Consider the following 12,061-nt stretch of genomic DNA (forward strand, 5'->3'; position numbering starts at 1 on the left):
GGAGTAGCCCTTGGGAAGAAGTTCCAATGTTTCTTTCTGGTTTTCAGGGTTTTACTTAATTCACATGATGATGGCAGCCTATCTCCCAAGGCCAGGGAATCTGTAACCTTGGGGAGTTTTTTTAAGCAGAAGCCTATAGAGGCAAAGTATTGAAGATCTCTTGCAGCCCCCAACCTTCTTCACTCAGGGTATGTCTAGACTACATGTCTCCGTCAACGGAGCCATGTAGATTTGCTTATTGGGCAAAGGGAAATGAAGCGGCAATTTAAATAATTTAAAAAATTTAAATGGCTGCCATGCTGAGCCGACAAACAGCTAATCAGGGGTGGTCTACAAAGGGCTTTGATGTCGACCGCGGAGCATCCAGACTAGCACACTGAGCCGACAAATAGCTGTTTGTCGGCTCAGCGCAGCAGACATTTACATTTAAATGAAGCGGCGATTATTTAAATCGCAGCTTCATTTCCCTTTGCCTACAACCCTAATCTACATGGCTCCGTCGATGGAGCCATGTAGTCTAGACACAGCCTCAGAGTGCCAGAGTGAGGAACAGCCTTAACACAGCCTTTCATTCTCTTGTCCACAGTGTTTGGAATTCACCGGACAGAGGGTCAGAGGAATTAGATGGAGCTCACACACCCTCTTGCTGCTCCAAGCTTCACAGTGGGAGATGCTGAAAAATTAATCAACTGACTCACAGTAAGAACAACCCTCTCTCACCGTAGCCAATTGGGGCCAGGTGAGAAGTGCCTGTTTATGGCCACTGTAGTTGCAGGGGGCACAGTCAGGGGAAAGGCGCATGTTCTGAGGCTGGGGGACAAACAGACACACAGACTATGTTTCTGAAAGATATAATAGATGTCTGCCCCTTGGTTGTCCTCTCTCCCCAGGGCAAGCTGCACACTGAACCCCTCATCCCCAGGCCCACCCCAGAGAGAACGATGATTTAAATGAAGAAAAGCAAAACTTATTTGAGTTAAGGACATGAACAATAACAGGTAAATCTTCTAGTAAGATGTAAACATGCAGTCTAAGTGTTCAACTCAATGAGACCAGGCAATGACTATATCAAGCAGTTTTCCTCATGCTCCTGGATGTTGCAGTCCATTGTACACAGATTTCACCCTGGAAATCTGGACCAGTCCCCTCAGTTCAAATCTTTAGTCTTCTCAGGCTACGTCTGCACTTCCAGGTTATTTTGAAATAAGTTATTCTGAAATAGTAACTCCAAAAAGAACTATTTCAAAATAAGCTTATTCCTCTTCACGAGCAGGTGTTGTTATTTTGAAATAACAAGCTCATTATTTCTAAACAACAGGCTTGGGAGTATAGACACTCCGCTTGTTATTTCAAAATAACTCCCCAGTGTAGACATGCCCTCAGTGTCCCAGGTGCTGGCAGCTTAAGTAGGTGAAGAAGAAAGGCAAAGCATGGGTCACTGTGTTTAGTTTTTATACCCTTTGTCCAAAGGTACAAGTTGAAGTATGTTTGGTGGGCATTGCTGAGCAATTCCCCATATGTGATTTCATGCAGGTAAGTCATTGCATTGTAGCTCCCCTGCTGGACAATGCTAGTAATGTCTGTTGAACAGCACCCACCCTGGTGTTGGTTACCTCCCTTGTTGTTGTCTCTGGAAAGCTAGTATCTGGGTGCCTCCCAAATCCACAGCATATTTTAGTGACAACCATACAATACATTCTTATAACTTTGTAGCTTCATATGCATTAAGGATACACATATTTAGATAGAGAAATGACTTTAAGCAGATAATAACCTCTCCCCAGATACATTACAAGGCTTGCTTTATATGTAATGCCACAATTACATACAGGTGTGGTATATGGGAATTACAGTTGCTTCCCCAAGGTATAGAATGCAACAGTCTATATTTTTGTAGCGTGTGTGTGTGTGAGAGAGAGAGAACGAAAGAGAAGAGAGAGAGTGTAACTAAATGGATATGAATTATAGAGAGCTGAATAGGAGTTAATGAGCCAGCTGGACATTTTCAACAAGAAACAGCAACAACATATTGAAGGCATATGGTGATTTCACCACACTATGAATGAAGACATCCAGCATCCGACCAACTAGACTCCAATATCTTCCCAAGTGATTCAGTGCTGGCTCAGGTGGCTTGGCCATCTGCTCCGTAAGTCAGGGTCCATACCAGCTTGTCAGCTTCATTCATTCGATCAACAAAAGCCAGGTGAAGACCTTGTGGACAGTCTCAGACATGCAGGAAGGATGTTGTTGCTTCTGACTTTGTCCTCTTCAGCCTTAATTTTGGACAGGCTACAACACTAATAATAGATGGGGCTCAGGTGATCTGAAGTGTGCATGCTGTACTCCACAAGTAGGAGAATGAACGAATGAGTAGGAATGGAATTGTATTCCTTAAATACATAAATAAAATATTTTAAAGTATAAATAATCCCTCCTGGAATATTTTCAATCCCCATTTCCTCACTGGCCTACTCCATGAGATTCAGAAAATGGAAAAGAATAAAAATTAACAGAAACAAAAGAGAAACCGAATCAGCCTGTTTTTATTGCCCAACTTGAAGGAATTTCAAAAAAGTGAACCAACAGCACAAACAGATAAAATTAAATTGTTTTGTAAACCTCTTCCTGATTCAATCATCTAAAATATTAACACAAATAATTATGTTTTCAATATATGATTTTTAACTGGACAGTGTCCTTTTAACACTTATAAAATATATAATGCCATTTATTTGCTTATTTTTATAAACAAAATTCTCAATGCTCCAAATTTCCTTTAAATTAGAGAGTGATCAAACAAAAGAACATGACTTGCCAGCTGATGACTCTTTCTATATAGGAGTGATTGTGCACTACTGAAAGAACCATGCTCTGGGCCTAATGTTTATCTAACTTGGGCAGTTGCTGTGCATACTGTGAAGAGTATTAACTCTTACTGTACTTGCTCTCTGTGTTAGCTACTCCAAATGTCAAAGCAAGAAAATATTGTTTCTAAATAAATTCCTCTTCATTCTTCTTCTCCAAATGCAGACTGTTAGGAATCAATAGTGAAGTGAGATGTTTTCTTTGGAGCTCATATTCATATCTACTGCAGCTGGAGATAAAATATTAAATAGCATATACTCCCTGAAACATTAGTACTGAATCCACAGATAATGCATTTTGCTGTAGGCTGTTTTTCAACTGTTGTTTTCACTTCCCACTCACAGACTGTGCTTTTCTGTAATTAAGTATCTCTGTTTAGGATTATAGCACAAACACAGTGGCCCAAAAGGTTTGGAATATACTTAGCTGTGCCAGCAATACAGGCCCTTGAGGCAACAAACCCTCTGTCGCAAACAGAAAAAAAAAAAGACAGCCACATAGCTGTCTAGACTCACTGGCTGCTTCAATGAGAAAATCGTAATTCTGCAAGATCTTTAAACTGAAATACTCACTTGCTGCACGTTACTTGTCAACCGACAAAAGAACTAATAACATTTTCTATATTTTCAAAAGTGTCCGGGGAGGGCGCACCTCTAAAAATCTGGCTCCTTTATTTATCTATGGACAAACCTACACGATAGTCTTTATGCTACATCGGCACAGCTGCATCAGTGCAGCTGCGATGCTGTAGTGCATCCGGTGGAGATGTGCTATGCTGATGGAAGAGCATCTCCCATTGGCATAATTATGCTAACTCAGCAAGAATCTATGTTGGTGGGAGAGTATCTCCAGGCCAATACAGCACCAGTGTGGACAGCCTAAAACTTTCATTTCTCAGAGAGGGAGGCTTTTTCAAACCCCTGAGAAATATAAGTTAACCAGTAGCATAGGCTGGCTCTAAAAAGGGACTTATATAGCCCATTGCCAAAAACTCTCTAATGCATTTACCCTCAGAACCTTCCCTTTGGGAAGTAATCAGGTACTATCCCATTAGGCAGAGAGGGAACTGAGGGTGAGTGATTCACACAGGTCTCACAGGAAATTTTTGTGTGAAGCAGGGAATGGAAGAAGTGATATCCCAAATCTCTGGCTGGTTCCCTGACCCCCGGGACATCCTTTCTCCCTGTAAGGTGTCTCACGTTGGGTACCTAAAAAGTGGAGGCATTCCAAATGACTGATCCCCTTATGAAAGACAAGCCTTAAAAATAGTCTTTAATCGAGGGGTGGCTAATGGTTGGTCTTTGTATGGGCGTGCATGGTGACAGCTTGCATGGAGTCTCCTCTCTCACCCCCTTCCACAGCTCATGCAAGATAAGCCTGCTTCCTATATGTACCTCTCTCCCCACACACAAGTGCCCCATCACCCAAACAAGCACACAGACACAGAGGGATGACATACAGGGCAAACAGCCTTCATTAATCAAAGGCTGCAGCCTGACAAGTCCTCCTAAGCAATGAGGGATGACATTCATTCCTGCGCAGATATCTGAACAAGCCCTCTTTTAAAGCCAAAGGGACACATAAGACTGTAGTAGGGCTTAAATTACTTTGTTGGGAGAGGCTTATTTTACCCATAATCAGTGTTCTTCTAATAGCATTATTATCAGATACTTTTTATTTGAGACAAATTATTGATTTCAATGGAAATTAGATTCCTAACTTCCTTAGGTTATTCTGTAAATCCCACAAGCTACTTTTCTTACCTTTGGACACCTAAATACCCTTAGAAATCTGTCTCTCTGGGTATGTCTAGACTACATGGCTCCGTCGACGGAGCCATGTAGATTTGTTGTTTTGGCAAAGGCAAATGAAGCCGCGATTTAAATGATCGCGGCTTCATTTACATTTACATGGCTGCCGCGCTGAGCCGACGAACAGCTGATCAGCTGTTTGTCCGCTCAGCGCGCTAGTCTGGACGCTCCCCTGCCGACATCAAAGCCCCTTGTCGGCAGCCCCGGTAAACCTCATCCCACGAGGAATAATGGGGCTGCCAACAAAGGGCTTTGATGTTGGCGCGGGAGCGTCCAGACTAGCACGCTGAGCGGACAAACAGCTGATCAGCTGTTTGTCGGCTCAGCACGGCAGCCATGTAAATTTAAATGAAGCCACGATCATTTAAATCGCAGCTTCATTTGCCTTTGCCGACAACCCTAATCTACATAGCTCCATCGATGGAGCCATGTAGTCTAGACACAGCCTAAATGTCTAATTGTACCCCACTGCAAAATGGGAATAATCAAACCTCCCTACAGAAGCTTTGGAAACTCTAGATAGTTATTGATTATTTATTCTGGAGCACCTTAGTGAGCTGTAAAATCAAGCTGTTTCTTGCACTGTGAGGCAGGGTTTGCCATACTAGGGTATATATAAGTACTCAGGAGGTGGTCTACACATTAGTTAGCTTTAGTTGTGAAAAATATTCCCATGATAGAGTGGAAGACTAGATCCTATAAATGTCTTGGTGGCTAGAATAGCTGTTCTATCACAGGGAACATAAATAAGAGGAACCTCTAAGAGTGTACTTACACAGCAGGGCTTAACTCAAAATAAGGTACGCAAATTGAGCTACGTCAATTGTGTAGCTTATTTCAAAATAGAGCATGTATACAGCACTTATTTGGAAATAGAGCACTCTTCCTCTGACTTCCCTTATTCCTCATACAATGAGGGTTACAGGAATCAGTAAGAAGTCCTCCAGCTTGACAGTATTTTAACACTATTTTGAAATAACTGCCTGCAGTGAAGACGCGGACTAAGTTGTTTTGAAATAATGCTAGGTATTTCGAAATAATGTTGCTATGTAGACGTGCCCTAAGGGAATCATCTTTGATCTTTACCTGGATATCTTTGAGGAAAGATGTAGGAAGCTGCAGATGGAGAGCCTTGTTTTAAAGGCTTCAACACGTATTTAGGCACCAAAACCAAGAGGCCAGATCTTTAAAAAGAGTGCAACATGTGCCACTTTAGGAGCTGATAGATGCTGAGATTTATGGAAAATTGAGCACTTGTCCCCTAAATGGTAAATAATTCATATGCTCATCTGGCTTCAGTTCTGGGGGCTGAGCACCTCAAAATCTGAATGCGTACTCTTTCAGTAACTTGACCCAGGGGCAAAGGTGCCCTTTGGGACTGGTCCCTAATCACTACTTTCCTGAACCAGAACTGTAACTAGTGGGGGACATAGCTTACATTTCAGCTGCTGAGAATCTATGCCATTATGCTATATCAAGCCAATGTCCTTTGTGTTAATGTTCTGCTTGTATAAGCAGCCTGCTCTTATGCTGTAAAATAACCTTTAATGGCTATGAGGACAGAAATAAATGTTACACAATCAAAGAAAACAAAATCATTAAACATCATTGAAACAGTTTACCTTCTCAGTGCCAAAGGCTGAAAATTTTCTCAAGTATTGGAGTGCTTTAACAATTTGAAATCATATTATAATCCCCTAGTTCAGAATCCTTATAATTTATACAGTTTAATGTCTAGAATCAAGTTACAGTGCTCCAGACTTTTTTTTCAATTCTGTCAGACTGAGTCTAGGATAATCAGAATATTTTAAATGCTAAAATGTGTTAAACACATTAAAATATTGCAAGAGTTTTTATGTTCTTTAGCTAGGGTTAGTCACTCAGTATTTTAAGCTGACAGATCAATATGTAAAGTAATAACGCTATAATAACTCAGAAAACAGAAATCATCTCAGATTTTGATAAAAGCTATTGTGCTTTTCTCTCTGCATGACTATGCCAGTTAATCAACCTACGGGATGCAGCAAAATTATATATCACTGTAAATACAGGGGAATTTTTTCAAAGGCACATATTGCAATCATTAGGAACCTAATTGTCATTTGTGCCTTTCAAAATGTTCCCCAAATGTGTCAGGAAAATATCTATCCAAAGAGCATCTAGTATTAATATACCTCCTGATATATAGGCTCCTCTTATGACAATTATTTATTACTACTATTATTATTACTACTAATTATTATTACTACTAGTAATAATTCATATTATTATTTGTATTGCAGTAGTGCAGTTATAGACTAGGACCCCCAGAGTATGTCTACACTACAGCACTAATTCGAACTAACTTAATTCGAATTAGTTAATTCGAACTAAGCTAATTCAAATTAGTGCATCTAGACCTAAAAACTAATTCGAATTAGCGTTTTGCTAATTCAGAATAGCATGTCCACATTGAGTGGACCCTGGACCGAAGTTTAGGCTGGCCGGAATCAGTGCCCGCAGGGCATCAGGATAGGACTTAGAGTCTGGAGCTGCTGCCTCAGGCTAGCCGAGGGCTGTGCTTAAAGGGACCCGACCCCCATCCCGGACAGACAGTTCTCAGGGTTCCCCGCTTCCTTGTCTACCTCGTTGAGGGACAGCAAAGCAGTCCTGACTTGGAGTGCCCTGAGTGCCCACACTCAGCACATCACAGCACTCGGCCGTCAGCCCACAGACTGCCATCCGGGGGGGGGGTGTCAATCAGGGGGCTTTCAGGATCCAGGAGGCCCTGCAGGAGAGCTTCCACCCCGAGGAGCCCACAGAGCCATCCCAGTTCTCCCCATCGGGGGCTCGTGCCTCATTCCTCCCTCACCTCCTTCCACTTACCCCTCCCTAGCTCCCCTTCCTGATGTAAAAAATAAAGGACACGTGTTCAAAAATAGAAACTCTCTTTATTTAACAAAACTGGGGGGGGGGGGAGATTAACCTCTGGGGAGACTGAGAAAAGGAGGTGGGAGAGGGGAAGAGAGAGGGTGGAAGAGGGGTGGGGGAAACCTGGGAGGAGGGAGCTGGAAGGGGAAGCCAGAGGAAGAAGGAGGAGGGGAAGTATAAAACTATGGTACGCTATAGCTTCAGTACGGTGTACAGATTTGGTCTCCTCACCTCAAAAAAGATATTTTGGCCTTGGAAGGGGTTCAGAAAAGGGCAACTATAATGATTAGGGGTTTGGAACAGGTCCCATATGAAGAGAGGCTAAAGAAACTGGGACTTTTCAGCTTAGAAAAGAGGAGACTGAAGGGGGATATGATAAAGGTCTATAAAATCATGAGTAGTGTGGAGAGGGGTGAATAAAGAAAAGTTCTTCATTAGTTCCCATAAAAGAAGGACTAGAGGACACCAAATGAAATGAATGGGTAGCAGGCTTCAAACTAATAAAAGAAAGTTCTTCTTCACACAGCACATAGACAACCTGTGGAACCCCTTGCCACAGCAGGCTGTGAAGGCTAGAACTAGAACAGAGTTTAAAGAGAAGTTAGATAAATTCATGGAGGTTGGGTCCATGGAATGCTATTAGTCAGGGGGTAGGAATGGTGTACCTGGCCTCTGTTTGTGGAAGGCTGGAGATGGATGGCACGAGACAAATCACTTGGTCATTTTCTTCGGTCCATCCCCTCCGGGGTACCTGGTGTTGGCCGCTGTCGGCAGACAGACTACTGGGCTAGATGGACCTTTGGTCTGACTCAGTATGGCCATTCTTATGTTCTAAAGCTCAGGGCTCAGGGTCGGAGGTCTCACTGGACCAACTTGATTTTCATACAAACCTGCTCCTGGGTTTGCATGTGGCCTTTGGTGGCCAGGCTGGCAGCTATCCTGCCCTAGACAGCCACATTCCTGTGCCTAGTGCAAAGATTGTGGACCTTAAAGGCCTCCCCCCAAACCTGGATGAGGTCCACGATCTCCGCCCTAGACCAGGAGGGCACCCGTCTCTTGCGGCCCCGGCCAGGCTCCTGGGAGTCACCAGCCTGGTCCTGGGAAGAGGTGGAGGGCTGGGTGGCAGAGGGTGGCTGGCTCATGCCGTGCCAGGTGCAGGGTCTGCTGGCTGGGTGCTGGCAGGCTTGCACCTGGCACAAGCACTGTAGCCAGACCATGTCCCTTTAAGGGCTCCAGGCCAGGAGGGGGCAGACGAGTTTCCCTGGTGGCGCCCAGAGTGGCCACCAGAGCAAGCTGGGGAGGGCTAGCCTCCCACTAGTTCGAATTAAGTGGCAACACAGCCCTTAATTCGAACTAGTTAATTCGAACTAGGAGTTAGTCCTCGTAGAATGAGGTTTATCTAGTTTGAATTAAGCGCACCGCTAGGTTGATTTAAATTCGAACTAGCGGTTTGTATGTGTAGCCCCTATTAAAGTTAATTCAAACTAACGGCTGTTAGTTCGAATTAACTTTGTAGTGTAGACATACCCGCATTGTGCTAGTTGCTATACAACAAAAAGTTGGTCCTGACTTTATCAGGCATCAACAAAGAAAATGGAGGTGCAGGTTGGACCTCCCTGGTCTGGCACCCTTGGCACTGATCCCAAATGAGGGGATTTGCCGGACCAGGGAAGGTTCCCTGCCTTTGCCCTCCCAGGTGCCAGCTGCTTCTGGTTCGTTCCCAGACCCACTGCCCTCTGGCTCGGGCTCCGGCCTCAGCCCCCTTGCCTCTGGCCAGAGAGCTCCGGCTGCTGCCGCCCTACTGCTGGCCATCATGGGCACTGCTGCCACCGGGGCTAGAGCTCCAAGGCTGCTGCCATCCCTGCTGCCATTGGGCCAGAGCTCCCCAACCACTGGTGCCAGAGCTTCACATACATACCCTGCCACAGGGCTCCCAAATCTCTGCCCCCTCCCCCTGCCATGCTCTGAGCCCTGCTATCAGACCTTCCAGTCCCTGGGTTCTGTGGTCCAGGAACATCTGTGGTTCTGCCAGACCATGGATGTTGCAGGACCAGAGAGACCCGGTTTAGAGAGGTTCAATTTATATTCTCCTAAATTCCACCCACAACTCAAGTGCTGCTGCACATAAGACACAAAAATAAGATGTTGCTCTTAATAGTTTGTGCGTATTTTCATAATCTTTCTTGCATGCTTTGTTCTAGAAGTGAAATATTTCACAATGTTTATTTTTAAATGACCATCATTGGGCTTCTGAGTCAATCCTGAATCAGAGATTTGAAATGTATTATTATCTTTCCAACCCACAGTGAACTACTCCTGCCTCAAATGCTTTAGATAAAAGCTGGTTATGGCAATGTGTTTGGAAGGTTAACAGAGCTAAGAAATGAATTCCAATGTCAGATAACATCCACGGATGACACTCTACCACTACCTCTTTCTCTGTTTTATTTCAAGGGGGTTCCGGCTTGAGCGCCCACACCAATCACATTGCAAAAGATGGTTACTCAGACAACCTGGTTCCAAATCAGTAATGAGCTTTAAAGTCAAAACCAAGAGCTTATCTGTGAAAATGATATTATTGTATGCATTTTACAGGATGAACTAAGGTTTTGTCTACATTGGCAATTGAGAGACAAAGCTTTTGTGGTTCACTGGTGCTTAACCCCCCCCCCCCCCCCCACCCACCCCCCAGTCCCTGAATGACAAAAGCTTTGCTGCCATGAGCGCTAGTGTAAACAGTGCTTTGGTGGCAGGAGTGCTCTCCTGCCAACAAAGCAAATGCCACTCTTGGGAATGAAAGTTTTTTGTCGGCACCGACAAATAGCATTTGCACTGCCCATCTTTTAGTGACACAGCTGTGTCGCTAAAAGCTCTGTGGTGTAGACAAAGCCTTAGTCCCAAATTCAGAACAGTCCTTTTAGCTAAGTGGAATTTTTCACTTACTAGCACCCCATACCTCCAATATGCTGGATAAAAAATCTTTTACAGTAGTTAGCATGAACATGCTTTCATGATACCACAATATCAGTTGATGTTTTGAGTTTTGTTCTCTCCCATGGATTCTTCATAAAGTTGCTTCATCTTCCCAGGAACTTACATCACATAGCATTCTGCCTACAATTTGTCTTGTGACATTTCATTTTCCTAAAATTGTCGCATGATGTTTGTCTGTAGACATTTAATTGTCCCCTGTTATACATGTGCAGCCCAGAGTTTAAGTGCATGTGTAATATTGGGTATGAATAACCATGACCAAATCTCTATGAATAAAAGTTAACACATTTTTTGCATTACAAAATATCCCACCATGAGATCCCACTGGAAGCAGATGTTCACAGTGAAAAACATGCAGCAAGCTGATGTGGATCCATTGCTAAAATCCCTTCTAAAAGTCAACATCTTGCAGGCCAAATTCTGCTCAGACATCGTCAGGCAACTCCAAAGTCCTTTGCTAAGATTTTTTTAAAATGTCAAATATCTGTATTTTCATGGTTTACAAATCATATATACATTCATTGATTTCCATTGGCTTGCTAGGGAAATGCTGAGAAAAGAATTTGGTGTGCAGCGATGGTGTTTGAATGAATGGAACATATGTAAAGAATTATTGAATTTATTCTTTTTTTCCTGCGAAAAATAAAGATAGTATCCAGCTAATGTCAGTCTTCGCTGAACATTCTCATTAATATTTTATCAGAACAATCTGAAGATCTATATCTTGTTAAGCAATATATGAACATTGTTATTGAGTTATTCCAACTTGTGTTAAGCACGGTTTTGTTGGTGCACGACAGCTGCCTAATCTGCTTACGGAGTTAGGCTGCACCAGGTGAGTTAGACATGACAGCTCCTATTGGGCAGATTAGAATGTCTAACATTAGGTCATTCATTAAATGGAAAGAGTCCCTGCGAATGCAGAGAAGAACAGGGCCACAAAAAGCATTGTAATCCCATGCCTCAGGCTGATGAAGGCTGAGCTAGTACCTCAGCTGCTCAGTTAACCACTTCAGGCTTTTAGAATTTACCTTCAACAAAAGAGCTATTTGCTGTGTTCTGCTGATACAAACAACACTCAGCAAAGGGCAATTGCCTGCTCTGTCTGATAGGAAAAAGAAAAGTTTTATTCCCCGGCTGCAGGTTCACAGATCTCACACAGGCATGTGCGAAGTTGACAAAAAGTCAGTACAGGTGGAACCTCTCTGGTCTGGCACCCTCAGGATCTGACTTGTGCCGAACCAGAGAATTTGCCAAACTATGGGACATCAGTATTGTCTAGCTTCCACTGCTTACTGGACTCTAAGGGTGCATCCGCACAGTAGGGCTTAACTTGATATAAGCGTCAATTGCATAGCTTATTTCAAATTATTTTATTTCAAAATTGGGAGCATCTACACAGCTGTTATTTTGAAATAGAGCACTTTTCCTCCAACTTCCCTTATTCCTCGTATAATGAGGTTACAGGAATCAGAGTA

The 12,061-nt window shown here is 43.3% G+C and overlaps 1 long non-coding RNA gene across 1 annotated transcript in view; it reads left to right on the forward strand.

Moving 5' to 3' along the window:
• The first annotated feature begins 616 nt into the window (after positions 1-616).
• LOC142826842 (uncharacterized) overlaps positions 617-12,061 on the forward strand; it is a 47,021-nt gene continuing 35,576 nt past the window's right edge. Inside the window, exon 1 of the long non-coding RNA XR_012901105.1 lies at positions 617-739. This is a non-coding gene — a long non-coding RNA (uncharacterized LOC142826842). The remainder of the gene's footprint in view (positions 740-12,061) is intronic.

The sequence above is a fragment of the Pelodiscus sinensis genome, chromosome 2, assembly GCF_049634645.1.
Source record: "Pelodiscus sinensis isolate JC-2024 chromosome 2, ASM4963464v1, whole genome shotgun sequence".
Classification (NCBI taxonomy): Eukaryota; Metazoa; Chordata; order Testudines; family Trionychidae; genus Pelodiscus; species Pelodiscus sinensis.